This window comes from Peromyscus californicus, unplaced genomic scaffold, assembly GCF_007827085.1.
Source record: "Peromyscus californicus insignis strain IS unplaced genomic scaffold, ASM782708v3 Scaffold_8__1_contigs__length_139910024, whole genome shotgun sequence".
NCBI classification, from domain to species: domain Eukaryota; kingdom Metazoa; phylum Chordata; class Mammalia; order Rodentia; family Cricetidae; genus Peromyscus; species Peromyscus californicus.
Genome location: NW_026294606.1, coordinates 63,169,420 through 63,188,831, shown reverse-complemented (window position 1 = coordinate 63,188,831; position 19,412 = coordinate 63,169,420). Strand labels below are relative to the sequence as shown.

General features: G+C 45.4%; 1 protein-coding gene across 1 annotated transcript in view; it reads left to right on the top strand.

The window, feature by feature from the left end:
- LOC128103039 (histone-lysine N-methyltransferase 2B-like) overlaps nt 1-19,412 on the top strand; it is a 35,497-nt gene that overhangs the window by 642 nt on the left and 15,443 nt on the right. The gene's annotated exons all lie outside the window — the stretch shown is intronic.

Sequence of the window (19,412 nt, the reverse complement as noted above, 5' to 3'; positions counted from 1 at the left end):
GCGTGGCGCTCGGAAGCTCCCGGCAAGGTGGGGATGCGCGGCTCACGGAATCCGGGCGCCCAGGGCGGGGCGCCTTCGCACGCCCAAGAGCCGGTGGCCCAAGCCTGCTGTGCCGGAGGGCGGGTGGGAGCTGGTTGTCAAGGCAATGGGCGGCGGCCTGGATGGAGCCAGCGGCCGGCGGGCGTTGACTCCCGGTCACAGCTTTGCCCAAGCCGGCGCTCCCAGAGCTCGGCAGTCTCCTCCCGACACCGCTGCTGGAGCTAATTCGCATTGCACCAAAATCGGCCTCAGGTCAATTTCGGGACCGCTAAAGGGAGCCTCGGTGTGTACGGGACAGGCACTCCTAGGGCAGGCAAATCCTTGCCTGGTGGTCTCTTTGGAAGCAAAACTCCTGGAGATATTTGGCGGCCAAGTGACGAGTGAATGCGGGACACCGTGGCTGCCCTAGCCCAGGACTGGAGTGATTGGGCTGGCTAGCGTTTGAACCCTTCTGGTTTGCTCTTTCTCGCTTTGCTCCTTCCTGATGCTCTGCGGCTGTGGCCAAAGCCTAGTGATTCTGTGGAAGGGCAGTGTCTGGTGCCTTTCCTTACCTCCTTCCCCCACCGGCATACCCCGCAGAGGGCTTACTTAGTAGGTAGCAGAGGCAAAGAAACAAAGAATTTCCTCGGGCCTCTGACCTCCAGAATGAACTTTGACCTGGCCAGCTATTCACCTGTTAGACAAGGACAGCCAGCAGGGTTCCTTGGTCTTGTGGCCTGCCACTGGCAGGGACTACCTCTGGATCGGAAAATTTAAGTTTTCTTTGTAGCAAGATTTCCTCTCCCCGAGGGCCGCTCTGCTGAGTTGAGTAAACAGCCCTGTCTCTTGATGAGGGACACCTGTCCCATTTTCCCAGGACTGTTCCAATTTGAGAAGGGGGAGGTGTGAATCTGCTTTCAGAAAAAGAATCTTCCCCCATCACCTCCCTTTTGGGTCGGAGACTGGCCAGAGGCTCTGCCTTCAAGCTCTCTGGTGACCCCCAAGGAGGTCAGAAGACAAACCATCTCTCCCTGGAGTCTGAGTGCTGTTTTCCACCTTTCAGTGGCCGTTAGCTCAGGAGCAGAAAGGGGGACACCTGAGTGGTTGTATGATCATCATGTTAAGTGTATTTACACAGGCCTAGATGGTGTAGCCTACTACACACCCAGCCTGTGGGATCTCTCTCTCTCTCTCTCTCTCTCTCTCTCTCTCTCTCTCTCTCTCTCTCTCTCTCTCTCTCTCTCTCTCTCTCACACACACACACACACACACACACACACACACACACACACACACACACACACACACACGACACACACATTGTGGGGGTGGGAGGAGAAACCACCTATTGCTCCTAGGACCAAAATGAACAAAACGTGAAATTAAATCTAGCACAAGACAAAATGATGCAATCAAGAGGAACAGTAAACACAAGACAGAAGAGGGTGCTGCCAGCATAATATAACAAACTGACTTACAGTCAACTCCTTTTCACAAGTAGAGGGAATGTGTTCTAGAATAAAAAAATTCAACACAGTAAATAGATAAAGCAGTAAGAATCATCTATCATCAGGCATTATTTACTTAAGTAATGTTATCTGTAGTACTTCTAGGCAAGGTACAGCTCTGTGGGTCTGTTTACACCATTACCACAAACACATGAGTAATGGGTCACACTGTGATGTTATGACTGACTTAGAGGTCACTAGGCCGTAGGAATTTTGCAGCTTCATTATAATCTTCTGGGACTAACCTCAGAATGCTATTATGCCTATGTGACTACGGTTGCTGTTGTAAACCCAGAAAAGAACCTACAAACTCAGTATGTAAGAAAGAAAGAATTAAGGAACTTCTCTCAAAGATGGAGACATCCCCATAGTCCAGAGCATACAGCATCCCCATATATATATGAACTCTATACAGAGATATGCAGTAAGGACAAGCAGAAGTCTACTTCGAGCACAGCTGACACTCTCCCATCCCCCTTCCTGGTTGTTTTTTTTTTTTTTTTCTCCTTCTCCCGCTCTTCCTCTGTCCCATCAAAAAGAGATAATTTCACAGGAAAAAAATCAAAGTACAAGGAAAAGTAGCGGGAAGGGCCTGGGAGGTGCCTCAGTAGGTGAAGTACTTGCCTTGCAGATGTGAGGACCTGACTTTGATCTCCAGAATCCAGGTGGGTTTGGGGTTTTAGGTTTGATATTGTTTTGTTTGTTTGGTTGGTTGGTTGGTTTGGTGTTGGTTTTTTGTTGTTGTTGTTTTGCAATAATAATAATAATAATACACCAGATGTGGTGGCAAACACTTGTAATCCCAAGGCTGGGAAGGTGGGGATAAGTGGATCCTGGGGTACAATAGCCAACCAACCAGTCAGCCTAACCTTCTTGGTGATTTCTAGGCCAGGAAGAGATGATTTAAAAATAAGAAGAAGAATAAATTAAGTGGGTAGTCCATGAGGAGTGGCACCTGAGGTTGCCCTTTGCCCATCACATGTGTGTGCATACACTGGAGCATATGGACACACACACACACACACACACACACACACACACACACACACACACAGGAGGCGTGCCTTTTCCTACCAGGCTCTTGGCATCCCCATCACTGCCTGTATTACCAACATACATTCACTGTAATTTATACCTGGTGACTGTTCCATAAAGCAGTGTGGAGTAGATAAAGAAAGAGACCTAAACACTGTTTGATACTTGTATTGCTGGTAGCAATACTGTGAAGAAGCTTGCTTTCTTGTCCAAACTCCATAATGATGTTGGTTCATTGGTAAAAAGCTATTTCTGTCTGGACTAGATTCCTGAGGGGGGTGGGGACTAGCTTTTTATTAGAGAGCTGGCAAAATCACACCCAGAAGAGCAGATCCAGTGGCTTGTAGACAATCGAAATGCCAAAGGCACATTCGTTTGGGCTGAATTATTTTCATTTCTCCCTTACCAGATGCCATGTAAAATAAACAAAAGCTCTTGATCCTGGAAAGAGCAATTAAAAATCAAACCTTTCATCCTTTTAGAATGCTTCAGGGGCTAGAGAGATGAGATGGCTCATTGGTTAAGAGCACTGGCTGCTCTTCCAGAGGATTAGGGTTCAATTCCCAGCACCCACATGGTGGCTTACAACCCTATGTAACTCCAGTCCTAGGGGATCTGACACCCTCTTCTGGCCTCTGTGGGCACTGAATGCATGTGGTACCCAGACATGCATGGAAGCAAAGCACCCATATATATAATATTTTTAAATAAAAATTTTTAAAGAATATTTTAACCTTAGTGCTGTAAACACCACAGTTCTGTTTCCTAGAGGGCCGTGTTCACACTCTCCTCCAACATAGCTGACCGCTCCTTTCACATTTTTCTGGTGGAAGAACTGGCAGCTGCCATTCACCTTCTGGATTGCCTCCCTAAGTCTATTCTCAATAAACTACAGTCTGTCAGTCAGCAGGTGTCAGTTACTCCACAACTCTATTTCCAAAAGCTTTGACAGAGGGCTGGAGAGATGGCTCAGCAGTTAAGAGCACTGGTTGCTCTTCCAGAGAACCAGGTTCAATTCCCAGCACCCGAATGGCAGCTCACGATTGTCTGTAACTCCAGTTCCAAGGGCTCTGACACCCTCACACAGACATGCACCCTGACAAAATACCAATACACACAAAATAAAAAAAATAAAAATAAAATCTTTTTTAAAAAAAAAAGCTTTGTCATTTATTTGGATTACTAAGGCTTGGGTTCTGCTATAGTCTGAATGGTAAAGGTACTGCAAAGGTCCATGTTTTAAAGCCTTGGTCCCTACTGTGACATTACTGAGAGGCAGTGGAACATTTGAGAGGTGGGACCTAATGGAAGTACTTTAGGTCATGGAGGTATAATCTTGAAGAACAATATGAAATACAGGCCTCTTCTTCCTGCCTCCTAACCAAAGGCACACAATGCTTCTAACATGACATGTGTCTTAGCCAAGGCCAGAGGGAGAACTGGTGTACACAACTGTGGGCCTTTGTTCATAGGTTCTTTAGTAATACAAGTTTATCATTTCATGTGTTTAGGGGCTTTTCTCTCCCTTTCTTTGTTTGTTGTTTACATGGGGTTTTGTGTTGTTGTGGTTAGTTGGTTGGTTGGTTGGTCGGTTGGTTGGTTGGTTGGTTTTGTTTTGTTTTAGCTTTGGTTTTGGTACTGGAGACTGAAGCCAGTGCCTCACAAGTGCCAAGCACCTGCCACTGAGCTACACCCTTGGCCCATCTGGTATTTGTTATAGTGATGGGATGATGAGTAACAGAGGTTCAAAGTCTTTATATTTTCTTAAAGCCCTTAACATTTGTTTAGTTAAAGAGCTCAAGGAAAAGGCATTTTAATGACCCATCATTAAAGGGTTACTAATTTTACACTCAAACTTTCCAGCTAACCCCTAATTTATATGACCCGGGTTGAGTACTGAGAAAATGGTATTGGAGAAAGAAAGACTATGCTACCCTAAAGCAAATGCTCAGGTTAAATTTGAAAATTGCTAAATTACCCCTCTTCAGACTATTGCACCTAACTTGATACACCAGCTAGGCAAGCTGGATGATGGAAAGAATTAGAAACTAGAAATGAAAGCCAGGTGGTGGTGGTCCCACCCCACCTGCATCCCAGCACTGGGGAGGCAGAGGCAGGTGAATCTCTTTGAGTTTGAAGCCAGTCTGGTCTACAGAGCGGGTTTCAGGACAGCCAGGGCTTTTACACAGAGAAACTCTGTCTTGAAAACCCAAAGAAAAAAAAAGAAAGAAAGAAACCAGAAATGAGGCCCCAGTTCCAGGTCTTCCACTGGTTTGTGCATGTGCTTGAGTGGAATTCAAAATAGTATGTAGACAGGCCAATGGCATCAACTAGACAGATGATTCTTAGACCATCTAAATCAGTGTATGTTTTCATATGATGAAAAGCTTATCCACAGTACTATTACTTTATCTCTTAAAATGTAATAGGTTTCGGTTTTGGGGTTTTTTTTTTTTCCGTTGTTGTTGTTTGTTTTGCTTTGCCTAAAAAAATGTATTAATCAGAGGCTGGAGAGATGGCTCAGCAGTTAAGAGCAATCACTGCTCTCACCGAGGACCCAGCCTCATTCCCAGCACCTACCTGGAGGCTCACAGCCTTCCATAACTCCAGTTCCAGGGGATCTGACGCCTCTTCGGACCACTGCAGGCACCAGGCACACACGTGGTCACAGTCGTACATGCAGGCAACACACCCATACATAAAAATAAACACAAATCTTTGAAGGGGCGAAGGGAAGAACACTTGGCTGGCATATGTAAGGCCCTCGGGCTGATCCTAACCTGGAGGGGAAAAAGAAAGAAAGGAGGAAGAAAACAAATAAAACAAGAATATATGAATGACCAATACCAAATGTCCTGATAAAAATTGACTTATCTCCGAAGAGATACTTGAGTTTTCTTTAAAAAGTCAATTCACATGTATTATGAAGATAGACATTTATATTTCTGTATCCACATATCATCCTGTTGCAGACTTTTCTTTTTTTAAGTATTATTACTGAGCGGTAATTCACTTTCTTTTTCACTACTTAAAAAAAAAACAATGTTTTTTAGATTCATTTTATGTGTGTGAGTGTTTGCCTGCATGTGTGTATGGGTATCACATTCGTGCCTGGTGCCTGCCAAGGTTAGAAGAGGGTGTCAGAGCCCCTGGAACTGGAGTTACAGATGGGCATGAGCACTATTTCTGTGCTGGGAGTCAAAGATGTGCCCTCTCAACCACTAACCATCTCAACCACCAAGCCTCCTTACTTAATATTGTTAAGATAGGCTTTCACTAAGTTTCCCAGATTGGCCTTGAACTTACAGATGGCCTGCTTCAGCTTCCTCAGTGGTTGAATTACAGGCTGGTGCCCCCAGACCCAGCCCTTTTGCAGGCTTTCTAACGCCCATGCCTGGTGACAGCCAGTGACTAGGGTTAGAGACAGGAGTTCAGTTGTGCTTTACTTGCCTGGCATGCATAAAGCCCCGGGTGTGATCTGTAGCACCACAGACCTAAAGTAAATAATACAGTTTCAAAGATGCACCTGCAATTATAAAATAAAGCTGGGCTGAGGAGTGTTTACCATGTAAGCATTAGGATCTGAGTTTAATTCCCCCAGAAGCCACATGAAAAAGCTGGGCATGGTAGTGCATACCTGTAATCCCAGTGCTGGGGATGCCAAGGCTTACCAGCTGGCCAGCCTAGCCAACTTGGTGAGCTCCAGGTTTGGTGAGAGACCCTATCTCAATAAGTAAAGTGAAGAGTGATTGAGGAAGACACCAGACATCAACCTCTAGATCCCCATACACACACACACACACACACACACACACACACACACACACACACACACACACACCTGCATGTTCACAGACACAGACATGCACACCCTTGTGTGTACACAGAGACATGCACATGCACACCTGTGTGTGTGCAGAGACATGCACATGCACACCTGCATGCACACACACACACCACAAGAACAACAATATATGGATAAAATTAAATCCCAAAGGAAGGGATTTGTAATATAGGAACTTCACAATAATAGTTGAGTTCACATTATGCAACAGGCCCTGGTCTAAATGCTTTGCCAGTCTTCAGTTCTTAATCTCCACGCCACATTCTGAAGTCATTTCATTCCCCTTCTACGGAGGAAGAGACAAAGACTTGGTAAAGGTAAGTCACATGTCTCAGGTCACATAGCATGAGTGAAAGAAACCCTAGCAGCCTGCTCTAGAGCCATGCTCTCAATCAGTACACCACAGAGCCTCTGACAGCAGGAACCATACAAAAATCTTTTAAAGAGAAAAAACACAGAAAAGAGAATTTATAGGTCAAAATCAAAATAAGATTACTATATCTCCAGAGGTACATTTTTATTATCCAAACCTTTTTCCAAGTTTCACTTTCCTTCCTTCCTTCCTTCCTTCCTTCCTTCCTTCCTTCCTTCCTTCCTTCCTTTCTTTCTTTTTTTACTTTTTATTGATTCTTTGTGGTTTTCACATCATGTATCCCTATCCTATTCATCTCTGTCCCTTCATATCTGCCCTCTGCCCTTGCAACCTCCCCCCAAAATAAAATATAACAAGATTTAAAAGGAAGGGTGAAATCTCATCATGGAAGCTGTAATGTGACACATGAGTCACCCAGCAAACCCTTTTGTCCATACATCTTTACTTGCGAAGTGTTCACTGCAGAGTCATTGTCTGGTTCGAGACCTCTGGCTTCTGCTGCTACACTATCCATACTGGGCCCTCACTGGAACTCCTCTTGGATATCCTGTTGTTGCCCTGTGCTGTGGAGATCCTGCAGCTTTGGGTCTGCATGAACGGCCCCTTCACATTCTCCAGTTCATAGATGAAGTGGATGTTGGGTGGTCCAACTCAGAGCCCTGGTTCCAGGCCTAGGTGGTAGCTGGGTTGGTCAGCCCACCAGCTCTCCACCACTGCCCCAGCTAGCTCACTCAATGCAGCAGGCAGTGAGGGGTGGGGCCAATTCTCCTGCTCTTATGGCCCAGAGGGCCTGTCACCAGCACCCATACCACCAGGGCCAGCTCTACTGTGCTGCTCCCAAGATGACAAGCAGGGTTCTTTCTCTTCCTTCCTTCCTTCCTTCCTTCCTTCCTTCCTTCCTTCCTTCCTTCCTTCCTTCCTTTCTTTCTTTCTTTTTTTTATTTAACCACAAGGGACTTTTAAATAAACATAGCCCCTTAGGTATTTACGTAGAGGACATTATCCTGTGTCTGTGTGCCTTAGATCTAAGAAAAGTGCACACTTTCCCGGACTCTCTCCCAGATGTGCATTTTCTTCTTCTGCTGACTGGCACTGAGACACGATCTTGTCAGTTCATATTAGAGTTAAGAGTCTATTCTTAACAACTCAATGAAGTGCATTTAGCAATACGCATAGATGTGTTTTTAGAATTAAGAACAGTAAATATGCTGCTGCCTCTCATGTAGAGAGCTAGCCCTAAGAAATGGGATCTCCTCTGGTTATCTACCTGGAACTAATGTTTACATCATGTGCTATAGGCACTGAGAATCTTACCCATTTGCTGTGGTGTGTATGTGTTGTATGTGTATGTTCATATGTGGGCACACGTGTGAATGCACATATGCATGTATATATGTGCTTGTGGAGCCAGGAGGTATCGACCTGGTGTACTTCTCAAAACTTCTCCCCCTTATTTTGTGTGTAGTTTTTATTTTTATCTATGTGTGTCTGTGTGACTCTATGCCATGTGACCTTGTTCCTGAGGTGGCCAAAGAGAGGGCTGATCCACTGGAGTTACAGGCAGTTCTGAGATGCCCAGTGTGGGTGCTGGAGCAGATCTCAGCTCTTTAGGAGAACAGCAGGTGCTCTTAACCACTGAGCCATCTTCAGCCTCCACATTATCTTTGGAGACAAGATCCCTCACTGAGGCTGAACCTTGTTTCTGCTAGACTGACTGGCTGCCAGCTACAGAGCGGCTTCTGTCCCGTCCCCCTGTACTGGGGTTACAGATAGGCCACCCCACAGGGCTGGGGATCTAACCTCATGTTTTCACAGCAAGCATGTGACTAGGCCACCTCTCCCGCCCACACTTTGGAATTTAATAGTATATTCTAAATAGCTGAGGAAGATAGAATTGCTAGTCTGCATGGATACACTATGAAAATGAAAGACATTTAACAATGTTTCCTTCTACAATGTAAAAATCACTCTAAAAATAAAGAAAAAAGAAAATCTGTATACTCATCTACATAAAGAAAATTTTTATTATCCAAGCCACATTTTCAGTTTTGTTTTCTTTTTTCTTTTTTTCCTTCATTTTGTAAGCAGAAATAGACTTAAACAACCACTAGGGACTTTTTATTTATTTATTTATTTATTTATTTATTTATTTATTTATTTATTTATTTATTTGGCTACACGCTGTGTAGCCCTGGCTGTCCTGGAACTCAGAGATCCACCTGCCTCTGCCTCTCGAGTACTGGGATTAAAGGTGTGTGCCACCACGCCTGGCTCTCTAGGGGCTTTACACAAAACACTTTTGAAGTTTTCCCTCAAAAAGTTCATCTCTCTTTTAAAAATCTTTTCCCATTTAAAAAAACTAAATTGAGCCGGGCGGTGGTGGCGCACGCCTTTAATCCCAGCACTCGGGAGGCAGAGGCAGGCAGATCTCTGTGAGTTCGAGGCCAGCCTGGGCTACCAAGTGAGTTCCAGGACAGGCGCAAAGCTACACAGAGAAACCCTGTCTCGAAAAACCAAAAAAAAAAAAAAAAAAAAAAAAAAAAAAAAAAAAAAAAACTAAATTGTAAGTATTAGAAGAAGAAAGTATGATTTTAATTTTTTTCTTTCAAGTAATTGAAGTATATAGATAATAATGTTGGATCAAGGAAAAAATATTTAGTTTTAACAAATATCTTCCACAATTTGGCAAATGCTAAATTTATCAAATTATCAAGCCACTGTATATATTATCTTTTACCTGGGAACGTAAGGACTATAAACTTCTTTCCTCAAGGCCTCCTCCCCCGACTCCCTTGAGCAGGGTTGAGGATTGAAGCAAGTTTTGTACATGACAGGCAAGCAAACCTTCTACCACTGAGCTACATCACCAGACAGCCTAACACTGAGGTGCAGCCCTCAGTATGTCCTTCAGCATTTCTGAGAGCCTCGATTGCTCTGGGAGGCGTTCATTGAGCTTGTGGCTTAAAATAGACACTATGAATAGAAAAGGAGTGGAGTACAGTTCTTACCCTGGAGATGTTTAAAGTCTAAAGGGAAAAAAAGTACATAAATAACAATAATAAAATAGATATCAGCTCCATAAATAACAATAATAAAATAGATATCAGCTCCATAAATAACAATAATAAAATAGATATCAGCTCCATAAATAGCAATAATAAAATGGGATATCAGCTCCATGGTGGTCAGTCTTCATTGTCAACTTCATGGGGTTTAGAGTCACCATGGAAATCCATACCTGGGATGTTTGTGGGGTTATCTCCAGAAAAGTTTGACTGAGGAGGAGTGTCCCACTCAAGTGTGGGTGGCACTATCCCATGGACTGGGGTCCCAGACAGAATATAAAGGAGGAAGCCATCGGAGCACAAGCAAGCATTCATCTCTCTCCCTCGGCTTCCCAGCCTCAGATACAATGTGCCCCCCTACCTCATGCTCCTGCCCCATGCCTTCCCACACAATGATGAACTGTTCGCTTGGGTGGTGAGGCAAAGTAAACTCTCTCCTGCTTACATTGCTACTGTCCAGTATTCATCACAGCAGCAAGGAAGGTACCTAGCACAGGCAGTGATAGAGATGCGGCGCACAGCAATCGGTGCCAGTGCAGGCTGAAGGGTGCCAGCATCCAGGAGGCATCAGAAGCAGCTGTGCAGGAAAGATGCCTGATAAGGACGGTCTGGAAGGACCAGAGAGAAGCTGCCAAGCAGGCAAGGGTAGGGTGTGGATTTAAAGATGGAAAAGCATGCAAAAAAAAAAAAAAAAATACCAAACCAATAATGGTGAAACCCTCAGAATAGCATAGTGTTTATTCCAATCCCCAAATTATACTGGGTGATGATGACAAAGATTTCTTTCTCACATCTGTCATGAGTTGATTAGGGGCCTGAGTGCAGCACAATCTCAGACTCTGCGAGCTGCTACGTCTAAAGGAATCTAATTCAGGTCTTGAACTAGCAATTAATTGTTGTATCCCCAAAGTGACACATATCACTGCCACTTACAAGTCATTGGCTGCTACCAGTTGTATAGCCCCACCCAACATATAGGAGCCAGAAAGTGGCAAGTCCGTCCTATCATTTGTACCCAGGAGATGGAGAGGTTGAAACACCGCCATCCCTTGGCATTCTCCAGGGATCGGTCCATGGATCTTCCTCCTATCTCCAGGATACCAATATCTGTGGATACTAGAGTTCCTTATGGCATAATATTTGCATAAGACCCACACACTCCTCCCATTTACTCTAGTTGACTTAACGGTACCTAACAAGATGTAAATGCTGCATAAATAGATGTTACACTGTACTGCTAAGGGAATAATGACAAGGAAGAAAGGTCTCTACATGTTCAGGACAGATGCAATTTAAACAAACAAATATTTTCCATCCACAGTTGGTTGAATCTGCAGGTGCATGGACACAGGATTGAGTATATTTGGCAAACACTGCTAATGCCACCAAAAAAGTATCACATTAGCCTCTGATTTCAGCAGGCGTGTGGTGTGCATTGGGTTAGAGAGCCTGGCAGGAGGTCAGCAGCCGATGAGCCTAGACAAACTTAAAAGATCTATTTGGGAAAAGGCCTGGTTTAGACAAACATGACAATGCTAAGTGCTTTGATGAGTGTGACAATCAGGACTTGCAGCATAGCAGTACTCTACACTGATTCTGTCACCAATAGGGAGGACGGGCCCCTGTGGTTACTTTTCTGCCCTTGGTATGACTTCACCTTAACCTCAATAAATACTGAATGTCTTTAAGGAGTTCAGACCAGTGACTGCAGAGAAAGCCCTGATTGCTGCCTCTTGAATTCCTACACTGGGCATCAGTAACGAATCTCAGTTTCTAGCTTTAAGGGGTCTTCAAGTGTGGGTTGAAGTCCTGAGGATTTGTCAGAGACAGCCAGATTACTCAGCCTAATTAGCCAGAGTTCCAAATGCAATCTACCATTGTGACATCCCTCCAGGTGATACGGTCTCACAGCGAGGGTTCATTCATGATTCCGCAGAACTGTGCCTTAGCATCCTGTGGCTGGTGAGTGGGCTGGTGCCCTGCTAGTAACTGACTGCAGATAGTGTGATGCAGGAAGCTAGTCAGAAAGTAATTGGCTCCATCAGTCTGCCTGGCGAGAGCTGTTTGCTTGTTCAGGCTTTTGCCTTAGGGCTACAGCGAGAATCAGCCTGCAGGATACAATAGAGATGGATTTTGTTTGTTTGTTTGTTTTAACATGACTTAGTCTAAAGAGAGGCACCACCCTGTGCCCCAGAGTTGGGTGCGCTAAATACAGAACCGAGCAAGGTGTTGTGAAAAATAAAAGAACCAAGATCTCCTCTGACATCTCACACTCTGCTTGACTTCAGGCATTTCCCGGCACTTTTTTTAGCCAGGAATAACATATGGGGACAGCGAGATATTTCTGCAAAGCACTTGGAACCTAAAGAGAAAGGCAGCCGACAAACATACAGTATTGATAATATGCATCTTTTTTTTTATTAAGTGTCACATCTGGCTGTTGGGGGGGTTGCTTTCCATTTGGATTACAAAATAAATTATTTTAAAGGGAAAAAAACCATCCCTGAATCACCCACCTACAAGACTTGTACTAGATGGGTGCATTTTATATTAGATGTAAATAATCCTGGACTGTCAGAAGACTCCAGCAGAGGTTCTCTAGCTGGAGCAAAACAAAACCAAAAAAAAAAAAAAACAACCTATCAATTAACAAGACCCTGTCAGTACAGCATTCTCTGAGTGCCTTGACTCTGCAGGCATCAGCTCTTTTAAATAAAACCTTTGCAATCTCTCACTGTTCTACATATATAGTTCATAGCATGCCCACAGACATAGGTTCAATCCCCAGCACATACAGACTCTAGCAGCAGAAACATATGGCAGTTTTTCTACTTAAGCCGTAGACCTATCCATAAGATCGGTGTTTTTATTTGGGGAGTGCTGGAAAAGGAACCCAGGGCCTCGCAAATGTTAAGCATGCACTCCACTACTGAGCTATACCCACAATTTTTTAGTAAAGGTAAAATGACTTATATCTTCTTAAATAGGAAAGAAGGTGAAGGGGGGAAGAGACTGGGTGTGGCAGCCCACGTTTATAGTCTCAGCACTAGATTAAGCGGAGACAGGAGGATTCCAGCAAGTTTGAGGCCAGCATGGTCTACTAGGGAGTTCCAGGTCACCCTGAGGTTACATAGCAAGACCCTGTTACAAATAAATAGAAAAGAAGAAGGAAGGAAGGCAGGAAGGAAGGAAGGAAGGAAGGAAGGAAGGAAGGAAGGAAGGAAGGAAGGAAGGAAGGATAGGATAGGAAAGAAGGAAGGATAAGAAGGAAGGAAGGAAGGAAGGATAAGAAGGGAGGAAGGAAGGAAGGAAGGAAGGATAGGAAGGGAGGAAGGAAGGAAGGAAGGAAGGAAGGAAGGATAGGATAGGAAGGAAGGAAGGATAAGAAGGAAGGAAGGAAGGATAAGAAGGGAGGAAGGAAGGAAGGAAGGAAGGAAGGAAGGAAGGAAGGAAGGAAGGAAAGAAGGAAGGAAGGAAGGATAGGGAGGAAGGAAGGAAGGATAGGGAGGAAGGAAGGAAGGAAGGAAGGAAGGAAGGAAGGAAGGAAGGAAGGAAGGAAGGAAGGATAGGAAGGACGGATCGGACAGCTGGTAGAGTGCTTGCCTAGCACCATATAAACCAGGATGGTGGTACACTGTAACCCCAGGGGGGTGTAAGAATATAAAAAGTTCCAAGTCATCCTCAGCCAAGAGGTGAGTTTGGGGCTAGCAGGGACAATAGGAGATTGTCTCAAAAAGGAGGAAGCAGGGTGATTCTCCTCTGAGTTGACTGGGCTGCTGTGGTTTTTCAGCTTGTCTATCATTTCTGAATGCAGCTGAAAGATGAGAGAAAGTAGCCATCCACAATGTTACAGAGCCACACAGTTGAGCCAAGTGCTTCCCAGCAATCCTGGTCTGGCTGCTTTTTCCAGAGTTCACGGAGGCATCTGTGGAATTTACACCTCAGATGGACACAAGCATTCTGGGAGCCTCTGAGGATAACTCCTCCCGAGTGCAGGTACACTCTCACCAAGGCACGGGGGCCCTTACACTGACAGTTGGGAGAGATTTTTAAATTGTCAGCCTGGACGGGAGCCTTTCTCTTGATGAAACTTGTACTGGAACTAAGCAAAGTGAAGAACTTGGGCCCCTTAGCCTTCCCTTCTCTGCCTCCCTGGAGAGCCCCAGGCATCCAAATCTCAAACATCTCCCGGTCCCCTGAAGGTTACCGAAGCTATTTCCCGCTGAAGCAGCCAGAAACAACACCAGAAGTGGGTTTATTTTTACCCTACGCTCTGTCATCGATCATTACTGAAAAACGAAGAGACAGGTTTTGGCTGAATATCCTGTGGAATATTCAAGATCTCCATGCAGAGTCTGGCCCTCTGCCGGCTGCATTTATCTCTTTTGGAGTGGTCCCCTCCCTCTCCTGCCAATGTCCCTCATTAGCAAGATGATTTGGATTCAAAACGGGACACTGTCGGTCTTGGTCAGGCACCAAAGGGATCCTGTGATGACATCATAATGCAGCACTTGTGACGTCATAGCTTCTTTCATGAAAATGCGTCTTTACATTTTTAGAATGTCTTTTTAGTGGGGGGAGGGCATGAGCATGATGGTGAGTGGGGAGGTCTGAGGACAGCTTTCAGGAGTCAGTTCTCTCTTTCTACCGTGGGTTCTGGGGGTTGAAGTCAGCTGACCGGGCTAGCACAGTGACCCCTTCTACTCACCGTGCCATTACACTGGCCTGTAGCAAACCTTGAGTGCCTTAGATGATCTATTTAACCAAGGGGACTGTAGCTTGGGAAACAAATTTCAACTTGTTTTGTTTTTGTTTTTGTTTTTTGATACAGAGTTTCTCTGTGTAGTTTTGGTGCCTGTCCTGGATCTTGCTCTGTAGACCAGGCTGGCCTCGAACTCACAGAGATCCGCCTGGCTCTGCCTCCCGAGTGGACCACCACCGCCCAGCTTCAAATTTCTTCACTGCAGAGGCTAAGGTGAAAAAAAAATGTTTTAAAGGGGAGTATTTTCTCTGGATTTAAGGATAGTTTGGTTTTGGGAAGTACCTTTTTCCTGACTCCTAAGATGGAAATCCTATTGCCTTCTGATGAGATGCTTTTCAGGACCGTGAGACACACACAGCTGGGACTCCGCAGCACTTTCTCCACACTACATCACATTGTTCTTAGTTTCCCGAGTCTTCGGTTCATGCAACTGTGTCCCCTCTATGTCATCTTCTTTTCCAACCTAGCAAACTTGATTGGAGCCTCTCAGAGCAAATCCAGATGCCAGATGCTGTCGTGTGTCGCAGGTCCAGGCCCTGCCCTGGCCTTTTGATCTCCTACTTGCATATTTAATTTCAAGCTTCCTCCTGTACCATATTTAACTTCTTCATAAGAAGTGCCAAACTAGTACCTGCCCCTTTCAAACACAGAAATACTTCTTTCAGAATAGCTTTTGACAGATAAGGAAACTGAGGCATCAGAATTTTCGCAGGGTCGCGGGCCTGGGTCGAACACAACACAGACTACAGTATAGTCCCAGGGAGAAGTGGAGAGTGGTAACAGCTCTCAGTGCCAACTTCATTGGGTCCCAGAGAACCCAAGTTAGGCCCGGTCTGATAGGGTGTCTTCAGTGAGATTAGCGTTTGAATCAGTGGATTCCGTACCCCAAGGCATGTGGGTATCACATAATCCACACTGGGATCTGCATACAACAAAAGGCAGAGGAAGGAAGGCACCCTTGGATTGGGATTTCCATCCTTCACTTTCTTAGTTCTCAGGCCTTCCGATGTGGACTGCAATTATACCATGGGTTCCTGGGTCTCCAGTTCAGACAATAGATTATAGGATTTGTCAGCCTTCAGAATCACATACCTTCTGGTATCTCAATACACACTGTTCGTTCCATTCCTCTACAAAACCCTGACTTGGGCTACAGAGATGGCTCAGTCAATAAAAGTACATGCCATGCAAATAGGAGGACCTGCGTTCAGATCCCCAGCGTGCACTTAAAAAGCCAGACTGCATGTCTGTAACCCCAGTGCTGGGGGGAGGGGGGAGGGGCAGAGACTGGCAAATATCCGAGGCTCACATACCAGCCAATCTACCCACTCAAACTGGTGAGCTTCAGATTCCAGTGAAGACCCTATCTCAGAAAAATAAGGTGTAGAAGGACTAAGGAAAACATCGACCTCTGGCTGACACACATAACACACACACACACACTCACACACACACATCTGACTCATGCTTGGGCTTTAACTGAAAACCGAGGTTTACCATCCATGATCTTTAGAATTTGTACATTACAAATCTCATCCAAAAATCTTCATGACAAAACTTAGGCTTTGCACACAAATTCATGTGTTATGTGAATAAGTACTAAAGCCTTTTCAGTATAGAAACACCTGGAAAGACGGTTCAGGCCTGTGGATGTCACTGTCTCCGGCAGAGAACAGCCCAGGGGTGTGGTCATGCAGGAGAGGAGGTAGTTGTTGGCCTACCAAGGCCTAACTGGGACAAACAGCTGTCCTGTTGAGAAATGAGAGGATCACAATCAGGTTCTCTGCTCTGCCTAGTACACTGGCTGCTCACACACTCACCTGGACCATTGTTGCCCAGGCTATCCCTCAAAGGGGGTTATGTCACTGGGCAATTGAAACCCAAGACGCTGGGTATGTGTGGTTGGGAGTTTTGAGTCTGGGCAATCTGATTCAATACCCAATAATAACACGGAACTCCACCACTGCTCTGAAATTCCCGAGCTTGCTTCAAGATGTCACCTGCAGTTCCCAAGCACAACACCCCAGCTTTCTTCCTTACCAGTCCAGCACATTTATCGCTAAGTAAACAATCTCAGCGTTAGGATTCTCTCCCAAGCCCTCCCAAAGCTCCTAGCAGAAGGTCAGTACTGGTTTTTCCCCTAGTGTTTGGCTGACTCAGATCTCTTCTCTCTTCATGGTTGCCTTGAGGAGGCCGCAGTTCCAGGTTTTCTGGTTTCAAAATAAATTGGCAGAAATCTGAAGCGATGCCAATACCGCCCTCCTGCCCGCAGGCAGCTGGGTCCCAGTGGGAGGTCTCTTAGCAACCGGGCTCAAATCAAATATTTGGGCGTCTGGACACATTCTGATTGGAATGAGATCATGAACAAAAACTTCTCTCTTTCCTTCAACCCAGCTACCGAGGGTTACGAAAGGATGCTGCGCCCCTGTGCTGGCTCCCTGAGCTGGGTAAGTGTGACTCATGCGAGCCCTTCAATTAGAGCCCATCCACACACCATCGCGGTCCCAGACTGGCAGGCCACAGCTCCGACTTCTATTTCTGGCTTCCTATATACTTTTCGTTGTTGCTGCTGCAGCTACTGTGCCTGCATAAAGCTCAAAGTTTTAATGTGATCCCGTCTGGCCCTCGGCACACAGCCCTTTCCGAAAATCAGATGTTCCCAGGATCACAAGGGCCGCAGAGGCAAGTCCAACTCAGAAGGTGCCCGGAGGAAGGAGAGCTTCGGGTACTGTCCTGTTTCATCTGCCATGTCGTCCTTCCCTCCACTTCCCCTGCAAGTAACAAATGGCAAATGAGTGGGAGAAGTGGGCAGACAGATGCCAAGACAGCTCTGCCTGCATCTTTTATTTTCCAACCTCAAATCCTGATTTCACTCTGTTCTTGTTCGTTCAGGGAAAATGATCTGCATGGAATCTGGCTTTTGTTGCTATTTGAAATAAATATTTTTATGTACAGGGGAGGCTTTATTTCTGTTTTTGTCTATAAACTGAGCTTTTAAAAACCTAGTCTTAGCCGGGCGGTGGTGGCGCACGCCTTTAATCCCAGCACTCGGGAGGCAGAGCCAGGCGGATCTCTGTGAGTTCGAGGCCAGCCTGGGCTACCAAGTGAGTCCCAGGAAAGGCGCAAAGCTGCACAGAGAAACCCTGTCTCGAAAAACCAAAAAAAAAAAAAAAAAAAAAAAAAAAAAAAAAAAAAAAAAAACCTAGTCTTTAGCCAGGTGGGTGTGGTGGCCCATGCCTTTATTCCCAGAACTTGGGAGGCAGAGGCAGGCAAGATCTCTGTGAGTTCAAGGTCGGCCTGATCTATATAGTGAGTTCTAGGATAGCCAGAGCTACATAGAGAGACCCTGCCTCAGAAAAACAAAATTTTAGTCTTTTAAAAATTAATTGACAAGCCGGGCGGTAGTGGGGCATGCCTTTAATCCCAGCACGCAGGAGGCAGAGGCAGGCGGATCTCTGTGAGCTCAAGGCCAGCCTGGGCTACAGAGTGAGTTCCAGGAAAGGTGCCAAAGCTATGCAGAGAAACCTGTCTCGAAAAAAAAAAAAGTTAATTGACATTTTCTTACATGTATATTATATATTCTGGTCACACTTGCCCCTCTACCCTTCTGAAATCCTAGTCTCTGGTTGAGCCCATGAGAGATTGGTGGGTGCCTCAGCCCAGCATGCTCAGCCTGTGGGTACTCCATTGGTATTGAGCAGACCACTCCAGTCCTGATGTGGGTTACTTCTGTGTACACAGATGTCCAGCCTCTTCATTCAGTCCTAATGGCTGCTATCATGATGTATGGCCTTTATCACTTGGTGCTTGTGCATGCTTGCATGCACTTGCCCACTCATGTGCTTGTGCAAGCAAGTGCACATCGAGGCCAAGGGTGAATGACAGATGTTTTCTCAGTCATCTCCATCTTGTATTTTGAGACAAGATCTCTCTCTGAACCTGGAGCTCACCAATTCTGCTAGACCGGCTGGCCAGGAAGACCCCGGGCCCCTCCTATCTCTGCCCCCTAACTCAAGAGCCACAGGTGTTACCATACCACACTCTTTACATGGGTTCTGAAGATCCAGACTCAAGTCTTCATGGTTCCATGCAAGTGCTTTACCAACTGCGCCATCTCCCCAGCCTCCCTTGTCACCTTTTAAAGGCACAGCTAATTTTAAGTAAACTAAGTCAACACTCCATGGATTTAACTGACACTCAAACCACACAGAACTGTCACTTTTTCTTTTGATAGCAATGGAACATCGGTATCCAGAAAGCAGGAAGGTAGTAAATGGGGTGCCATTGGTCTGTCTCCTCTTGATGGCTTTGTGGCCTTGGGCAGGTAAAACCATCCCTCCAAGCCTGTTTCCTTGCCCAGAAAATGGGAGTGGCAGCATTCTTTGTTAGCTGGAATGCTTTAAGATCACCAGGCAGGGAGTGACCACAAAGAATCTGGCACAGGGGAAGCCAATCCACAGTCCAGATCAGAATTGCCATGGCTTTTTCACTTGAAATATAGAGTCTTTGGGTCATTGGGTTGTGACATAAAACCATGCTTGGGTTATTTAAATGTCCTGATTATAAATTCTTATCTAAAAAGCTAGAGGAGTATAATAGGAGCTGGCATCCCAGCTTTGGTGGTTGAGGGGAACCCAGGTTTACTAAATCAACCCTTGGTTTAAAACAGACAACAGACAGACAGGCAGACAGACAGACACACACACACACACACACACACACACACACACACACACACACACACACACACACACACACATGCCAATGACTGATAGAACTTTTGTTTAAATAATTCTGATCAGAAGAA